The sequence below is a fragment of the Macaca thibetana genome, chromosome 10 (genome assembly GCF_024542745.1).
Source record: "Macaca thibetana thibetana isolate TM-01 chromosome 10, ASM2454274v1, whole genome shotgun sequence".
NCBI classification, from domain to species: domain Eukaryota; kingdom Metazoa; phylum Chordata; class Mammalia; order Primates; family Cercopithecidae; genus Macaca; species Macaca thibetana.
Genome location: NC_065587.1, coordinates 95,563,078 through 95,571,417, shown reverse-complemented (window position 1 = coordinate 95,571,417; position 8,340 = coordinate 95,563,078). Strand labels below are relative to the sequence as shown.

The following is an 8,340-nucleotide window of genomic DNA, read 5'->3' as shown; positions in this document are numbered from 1 at the left end:
TCTCACTTCACCTAGCAGGCATCTCCTCCATTCTAGGAGCTATCAATTTCATTACCACTATCATTAATATAAAACCCCCTGCAAATATCTCAATATCAAACCCCCTTATTTATTTGATCAGTATTAATCACAGTCATCCTTCTACTCCTCTCCCTACCAGTACTAGCTGCCGGCATTACTATACTACTAACAGACCGAAATCTAAACACTACCTTCTTTGATCCCGCTAGAGGAGGGGATCCTATCTTATATCAACACTTATTCTGATTCTTCAGCCATCTCCAAGTCTATATCTTCATTCTGCCTGGGTTTGGGATAATTTCCCATATTGTAACATATTACTCCGGAAAAAAAGAACCATTTGGCTATAGGTATAGTTTGAGCTATAATATCAATTGGGTTTTTAGGCTTTATTGTATGAGCCCATCATATGTTTACAGTGGGTATAGACGTAGACACACGAGCCTACTTTACTTCTGCCACTATAATTATTGCAATCCCCATTGGCGTTAAGGTCTTTAGCTGACTTGCCACGCTTCACGGAGGCAATATCAAATGATCCCCTGCAATACTTTGAGCCTTGGGCTTTATCTTTCTTTTTACTATGGGGGGCTTGACCGGTATCGTACTAGCAAACTCATCACTAGATATTGTACTACACGACACATACTATGTTGTAGCACACTTTCACTACGTCCTGGCAATAGGAGCTGTATTCGCTATCATAGGAGGTTTTATTCATTGATTTCCCTTATTTTCAGGCTACACTCTAGACCAAACTTATGCTAAAGCTCATTTCACCATTATATTTGTAGGTGTAAATTTAACTTTCTTCCCACAACATTTCCTTGGCTTATCCGGAATACCCCGACGCTATTCTGACTACTCCGATGCCTATACCACATGAAATATTATATCATCTATAGGCTCCTTCATCTCCCTAGTAGCAGTAGTATTAATAATTTATATAACCTGAGAAGCCTTTGCCTCAAAGCATAAAGTCTTATTAATTGAACAACCTTCCACCAACTTAGAATGACTACATGGTTGCCCTCCCCCCATCACACATTTGAAGAACCAGCCTACATTAAACTATGCGAAAAAGGAAGGAATCAAACCTCCTAAAACTGATTTCAAGCCAACCCTGCAACCTGTTCAACTTTTTCAATAAGATATTAGAAAAACTATTTCATAGCTTTGTCAAAGCTAAGTCATAGGTTAAACCCTATATATCTTATATGGCTCACCCAGTTCAACTAGGCCTACAAGACGCCACATCTCCTATCATAGAAGAATTAATCACTTTTCATGACCACACTTTTATAATCGTATCCTTAATTAGCTTCCTAGTATTATACGTCCTGTCTTCAACCCTTACGACAAAACTAACCAACACCAATATCACAGACGCTCAAGATATAGAAACCATTTGAACTATCTTACCCACAATCATTTTAATCCTAATTGCTCTTCCATCCTTACGCATTCTATACTTAACAGATGAGATCAACAACCCTTCTTTTACTATCAAATCAATTGGACACCAATTACACTGAAGCTACGAATATACAGACTATGGGGGACTGATCTTTAACTCTTATATACTCCCCCCGCTGTTCTTAAACCCAGGAGACCTTCGACTTCTAGAAGTTGACAATTTAGTAGTTCTTCCAATTGAAGCCCCCGTCCGAATGATAATCACATCTCAGGACGTTCTACACTCATGAACAATTCCTACCCTAGGTCTGAAAACAGATGCAGTTCCTGGACGCTTAAATCAAACTACATTCACCGCTATACGACCAGGCGTCTATTACGGACAATGCTCAGAAATCTGCGGCGCCAACCATAGCTTTATACCTATTGTCGCAGAATTAATTCCACTAAAAATTTTTGAAATAGGACCTGTATTTACCTTATAGACCACCCCCCCCACTTCTAACACACCTCACTCCACAACTCTCTACAAAATAGTCTTACCGATACACTGTACAGCTACTCTAGCATTAACCTTTTAAGTTGAAGATCGAGAGAAACATTCCTCTCTACAGTGAAATGCCCCAACTAGATACATCCACATGACTTACTATTATCATAACTATACTCCCCACACTATTTCTTATTATACAATTAAAACTACTAAACACAAATTACTATTCACCCCCTTACAAAAAACCCCAGTACACAAACCTACAACAACCCTTCACAATTAAAATGAATGAAAATCTATTTAATCCATTTACCGCTCCAACAATCCTAGGCCAGCCTGCTGCAGTACCCATCAGCCTACTCCCCACATTACTACTTCCAACCTCCAAGCGCCTTATTAATAACCGATTAATTACTATTCAACAAAACCTAATCCAACTCACTCTAAAACAAATAGTAACAACCCATAATACTAAAGGACAAACCTGATCCTTGATGCTGATGTCTTTAATTATTTTTATTACAATAACTAACCTTCTCGGACTTCTACCTCACTCATTTACACCCACCACCCAACTATCTATAAATCTAGCTGTAGCGATTCCCCTATGAGCAGGAACAGTAGTTATAGGTCTTCGCTTCAAAACTAAAAGCTCTCTAGCCCATTTTCTGCCACAAGGTACACCCACACTCCTTATTCCTACATTAGTAATTATTGAAACAATTAGCCTACTTATTCAACCAGTGGCACTAGCTGTACGTTTAACTGCTAACATCACAGCTGGCCATTTACTAATGTACCTAATAGGAAGTGCTGCACTAGCATTATCAGCCATCAACCTCCCTGCTACCTCACTAATCTCCGTACTCCTAGTACTACTGACTATCCTAGAAATCGCAGTAGCCCTGATCCAATCCTATGTTTTCACACTATTAGCCTTTATCTACATGATAACACCTAATGACCCACCAATCTCATGCCTACCACATAGTTAAACCCAGCCCCTGACCACTAACAGGAGCTCTCTCAGCTCTCCTAATAACATCTGGCTTAATTATATGATTCCACTTTCATTCCACCACTCTATTAATACTAGGCCTACTAACCAATATATTAACCCTATACCAATGGTGACGTGACATCATCCGAGAAAGTACTTACCAAGGCCACCATACAACACCCGTCCAAAAAAGCCTTCGTTATGGAATGGTCCTATTCATCATCTCAGAAATTCTCTTCTTCACTGGTTTCTTCTGAGCATTCTACCACTCAAGCCTCGCTCCTACCCCACACCTAGGAGGACACTGACCACCAACAGGAATTACTCCCCTAAATCCACTACAAGTACCTCTTTTAAACACCTCTGTACTACTTGCGTCAGGGGTTACAATCACCTGAGCCCATCATAGTCTAATAGAGAGTAGTAGAATACAAACAATTCAAGCTCCACTCATTACGATCCTACTAGACATTTACTTCACCCTACTACAAATCTCAGAGTACTTGGAAGCACCCTTTACTATTTCCGATGGTATCTATGGCTCAACATTCTTTGTTGCCACAGGCTTTCACGGACTTCACGTTATTACTGGATCTACATTCCTTATTACTTGCCTTATCCGTCAACTATTCTATCATTTCACATCAAACCACCACTTTGGCTTTGAAGCCGCTGCCTGATACTGACATTTTGTAGACGTCGTCTGATTATTCCTCTATGTTTCTATCTACTGATGAGGGTCCTATTCTTTTAGTATAACTAGTACAGTTGACTTCCAATCAACTAGTTTCGATAATATTCGAAAAAGAGTAATTAACCTAGTATTGACCCTAATGACTAACACTCTTCTAACCCTACTACTAATAATCATCATATTCTGACTACCTCAACTGAATTCTTATGCAGAAAAAACCGATCCTTACGAATGCGGCTTTGACCCATTAAACCCTGCCCGTATTCCTTTCTCCATAAAATTTTTCTTAGTTGCCATTACTTTTCTACTATTTGACCTGGAAATCGCCCTACTACTACCCCTACCACGATCCCTTCAAACAACAGAGCTTCCAACTATGCTTAAATCTTCAATTATACTAATTATTCTTCTAACTCTCAGTCTGACCTATGAATGAACTAAAAAGGACTAGATTGAGCCGAATTGGTAAGTAGTTTAAACAAAACAAATGATTTCGACTCATTAGATTTTGATAGTCATAGTGACCAAATGCCTTTCATCTATATAAGCATCACACTAGCATTTATAATCTCACTCCTAGGCATGCTAACATATCATACACACTTAATATTCTCCCTACTATGCCTAGAAGGAATAATGCTATCACTATTTATTATAAGTGCTCTTACAGCTTCAAACATACATTCCTCCCTAGCTAATATTATACCCATTGCCCTACTAGTATTTGCTGCTTGTGAAGCAGCGATTAGCCTTGCCCTACTAATCTCAATCTCCAACACATACGGTATAGGCTATATCCACAACCTAAATTTACTTCAATGTAAAAAATAGTTATCCCCATAATTATACCACTACCGACAACATGATTTTCCCTGAATTAACCTAACTGTGCATAGTCTAATCATCAGTACTATCCCTCTGTTATTTTTCAACCAAACCAGCAACAACCTCCTTAACTACTCAACCTATTTATCTTCCGACGCACTAACAACACCCCTCCTAATATTAACCGCCTGACTCTTACCTCTTATAATCACAGCAAGCCAATACCACTTACACAATGAATCCCCTCCATGAAAAAAGTTTTACCTCTCTATAATGGTCTTCCTACAAATCTGTTTAATTTTCACATTTATAGCTACAGAACTAATCATATTTCATATTCTATTTGAGACCACTCTCATTCCTACCCTAATTATCACCACCCGATGAAGCAGCCAACCAGAACGCCTTAACACAGGCACATACTTCCTATTCTATATGCTAGTCGGCTCTCTCCCCCTACTTATTATGCTAATCTGTGCTTATAATAATTTAGGCTCACTAAACATCACATTACTAATGCTTGTAGTTCAAAAACTAACAACTACCTGATCCTACAGTCTTACCTGACTAGCATGCATAATAGCCTTCATAGTAAAAATACCCCTATACGGCTTACACTTATGACTTCCCAAAGCCCATGTTGAAGCTCCCAATGCTGCGTCAATAGTCCTCGCCGCAGTACTCCTGAAACTAGGTGGCTATGGCATAATATGACTCACCTCTATCCTTAGTCCCACAACAGAATACATAGCCTACCCCTTCCTCATACTGTCTTTATGAGGCATAATCATAACAAGCTCAACCTGTCTTCGACAAACAGACCTAAAATCACTCATCGCATACTCCTCAGTAAGTCACATAGCCCTGGTAATTATAGCCTCCCTCATTCAAACCCCCTGAAGCTTTACTGGTGCAATTGTTCTTATAATCGCCCATGGGTTCACCTCATCCATACTATTTTGCCTAGCAAATCAAACTATGAGTGAACCCATAGCTGTATCATACTACTTTCCTGAGGACTCCAAACGCTACTTCCACTAATAACCTTCTGATGATTTACAGCAAACCTTACCAATATTGCCCTACCCCCTAGTATTAACCTAGTAGGGGAACTCCTTGTAATAATAACCTCATTCTCCTGATCATATGTCACTATTACACTTACAGGACTTAACATACTGATCACAGCCCTCTATTCCCTCTATATATTTACCACAACACAACGAGGAATACTCACATATCATATTACTAACACAAAACCTTCCTTTACACGAGAAAACATACTAAAATTTATGTACCTCTCCCCTATTATCCTCCTGTCCCTTAACCCCAGTATTATTCTAGGCTTTACCTCTTGTAAATATAGTTTAACCAAAACATTAGATTGTGAATCTAATCATAGAGGCCTACCACTTCTTATTTACCGAGAAAGCTAGCAAGCACTGCAAATCCATGCCTCCGTTTTTAATAAATACGGCTTTCCCAACTTTTAAAGGATTACAGCTATCCATTGGTCTTAGGAACCAAAAACATTGGTGCAACTCCAAGTAAAAGTAACAACCATGTATACCTCCATCACCATAATAACCCTAACCACTCTAATCCTACCGATTACTATTACTTTTATTAAACCCAATAAAAAGCACTCATACCCGCCCTATGTAAAAACAACTATAATATATACTCTTATCATCAGCCTCCTTCCCACAGTCCTATACATTTTCCTGGATCAAGAAGCAATTATTTCAAACTGACACTGAATAACAATCCAAACATTAGAATTAACACTAAGCTTTAAATTAGACCACTTTTCTATCATATTCATCCCAATCGCATTGTTCATTACTTGGTCTATTATAGAATTCTCACTATGGTATATAAGCTCAGACCCAAATATTAATCAATTCTTTAAATATCTTCTTACATTTCTCACCACTATACTAATTTTAATCACCGCCAATAACCTCTTCCAACTTTTCATTGGTTGGGAAGGCGTGGGAATTATATCATTCCTGCTAATTGGCTGATGGCACACTCGAACAGAAGCCAACACAGCAGCCATTCAAGCAGTCTTATACAATCGCGTCGGCGATATTGGCTTTATCCTAAGCATAATATGATTTACCCTACATTATAACTCATGAGACTTTCAACAAATATTCGTCTTAAACTCCAACCTAAGTCTTCTCCCACTGACAGGTCTTCTCCTGGCAGCAACAGGAAAATCAGCTCAATTTGGTCTTCACCCCTGACTACCCTCTGCCATAGAAGGCCAACCCCAGTCTCAGCTTTACTCCACTCCAGCACAATAGTTGTCGCCGGGGTGTTCCTTCTCATCCACTACCACCCTCTAATAGAAAATAATACATTAATCCAAAGCCTCACACTATGCCTAGGAGCCATCACCACCATATTTACAGCAGTCTGCGCCCTAACACAGAATGATATTCAAAAAATCGTAGCCTTTTCCACCTCAAGTCAACTGGGCCTCATCATAGTTACTATTGGGATCAATCAACCATATCTAGCATTCCTACATATCTGTACTCATGCTTTCTTCAAAGCTATACTATTCATCTGCTCCGGATCTATTATCCATAACCTAAACAACCAACAAGATATTCGAAAAATAGGAGGATTATTTAAAATAATACCCCTTACTTCAACCTCCTTAATCATCGGCAACCTAGCACTCACAGGTATACCTTTCCTCACAGGCTTCTACTCCAAAGACCTTATCATCGAAACCGCAAACATGTCATATACCAATGCCTGAGCCCTATCTATTACTCTCATTGCCACATCCCTGACAAGCACATACAGCATGCTAACTATCTTCATAACCCTAACAGGACAACCTCGCTTCCCAACTTCAATCAACATTAACGAGAATAACCCCACCCAATTGAACCCAATCAAACGCCTCACAATCGGCAGTATGCTAGCAGGATTTCTCATCACCTGTAACATCTCTCCTACCTCACTCCCCCAATCAACAATGGCCCTCCACCTAAAACTCTCAGCCCTGTACCTAACCGCTCTGGGCTTCCTAGTAGCCCTAGACCTTACTCTCATAACCAACAAACTTAAAATAAATATACCATCACATGTATTTAAATTCTTTAATATACTAGGTTATTATCCCACTACAATCCACCGTATGACCTCCTACCAAAATCTACTTATAAGCCAAAACCTATCTTCCCTCTTACTGGACTCAATCTGACTAGAAAAATCTATGCCCAAAACAATTTCACATATCCACACTATTACCTTCACCATCACAACCACTCAGAAAGGTATAATCAAGTTTTACTCCCTCTCTTTCCTTATTCCCCTTATTCTAACTCTATTCCTAATAACATAATCTATTACCATGAGTAATCTCAATAATAATATATACACCAACAAATAACGTTCAACCAGTAACCACTACTAATCAACGCCCATAATCATATAAAGCACCTGCACCAATAGAATCTCCTCGAACTAACCCTGATCCCTCCCCCTCAAAAACTACCCAATTCCCTATATTATCAAAATTAACCACCACTACCAACCCATCAAAATCTAAAACTCATAAAACTAAATCCACCTCCATCGCCAACCCTATCAGAAAGCTTCCAAAAACCTCAAACCCTGACCCCCATGCTTCAGGGTATTCCTCAATAGCCATCGCCGTAGTATAACCAAAAACAACTATAATGCCTCCTAAATAAATTAAAAACATCATTAAACCCATATAAGTCCCCCCATAATTCAAAATAATTACACAACCAACCATACCACTAACAATCAATGCTAACCCTCCATAAATAGGAGAAGGTTTAGAAGAAAACCCCACAAACCCCATGACTAATAATACACTTAATAAAAATAAAATATATGCCA

At 39.0% G+C, this 8,340-nt stretch overlaps 4 pseudogenes; all 4 read left to right on the top strand.

Annotated features, from left to right (window-relative positions):
• Window positions 1-352: 352 nt before the first annotated feature.
• Window positions 353-1,125, top strand: LOC126964138 (cytochrome c oxidase subunit 1-like; annotated as a pseudogene).
• A 113-nt stretch (window positions 1,126-1,238) lies between these two features.
• Window positions 1,239-1,922, top strand: LOC126929269 (cytochrome c oxidase subunit 2-like; annotated as a pseudogene).
• Window positions 1,923-2,214: 292 nt separating this feature from the next.
• Window positions 2,215-2,891, top strand: LOC126929272 (ATP synthase subunit a-like; annotated as a pseudogene).
• Window positions 2,892-6,011: 3,120 nt separating this feature from the next.
• Window positions 6,012-7,816, top strand: LOC126929267 (NADH-ubiquinone oxidoreductase chain 5-like; annotated as a pseudogene).
• The last annotated feature ends 524 nt before the right edge of the window (window positions 7,817-8,340 follow it).